The sequence below is a fragment of the Gavialis gangeticus genome, unplaced genomic scaffold (genome assembly GCF_001723915.1).
Source record: "Gavialis gangeticus isolate Ggan-Ray unplaced genomic scaffold, GavGan_comp1, whole genome shotgun sequence".
In the NCBI taxonomy this organism is placed as follows: Eukaryota; Metazoa; Chordata; order Crocodylia; family Gavialidae; genus Gavialis; species Gavialis gangeticus.
In genome coordinates this window covers 28,928,183-28,928,925 of record NW_017729032.1, presented here as the reverse complement: position 1 = coordinate 28,928,925, position 743 = coordinate 28,928,183, and positions in this window count along the sequence as shown.

The following is a 743-nucleotide window of genomic DNA, read 5'->3' as shown; positions in this document are numbered from 1 at the left end:
AGGCCAGTGATTCTCAAACCAGATTGATGTAATATCCTTTTAAGGGTGCTAAACAATATGAGCGCTGTTAGGTGACAGAGGATTCCCAAGAGAAACCCAGAGATTTCCAACGGGAATCTGTAGCGCCATGAACGCGTCGACCTGCTGGGGTCTCTCCACGTCCTCTGCAACAGAATTGCTCTATTACTTTTCTGTAGTCAAAAATAAATGGAGGGAGATTGGTGGGGTAAGCTCAATGCCAAACAGTTGCCTTCACTGGTGTGAAGCAGAGGTGCTCAACTTCTGGCCCGTGGGCCCAATATGGCCCGTGGAGCTCCCCATGGGGCAGGAAAGCTGGCAGCAGGCCACTGACACCGCCACTGTCCCCGCCTGCTCGCCCCAAGGCCACATCCGGGCTGGCTAGGGTGGCCATCCTAGAGGACATTCCGGTTGTCTGCTCCTTGATAGGAAACCCCACGCCTTGATCTTCTCTTTCTCTGGAAGTGACAAACAGAGGACATAAAGGCGTCGGGTTTCCTTTCAAGAGAGGACAGGGGACAACCGGACTGTCCCCTACGTGGGCGAGCGGTGCCTCCCGAGTCCGGGGAGGCCGAGGGGGGCAGGCGGCCGGAGACCCCTCCACACGCTGGGGAAGGGGAAGGGCGCGGAGCCTTTCCACGCAGGAGGCTGCAAGGCAGAGGGGGCGGGGACCGGCCAGCCCACCGCCACCCTGCGCGGGGGCTGCCCGCCGAGGGCGGAGCCGC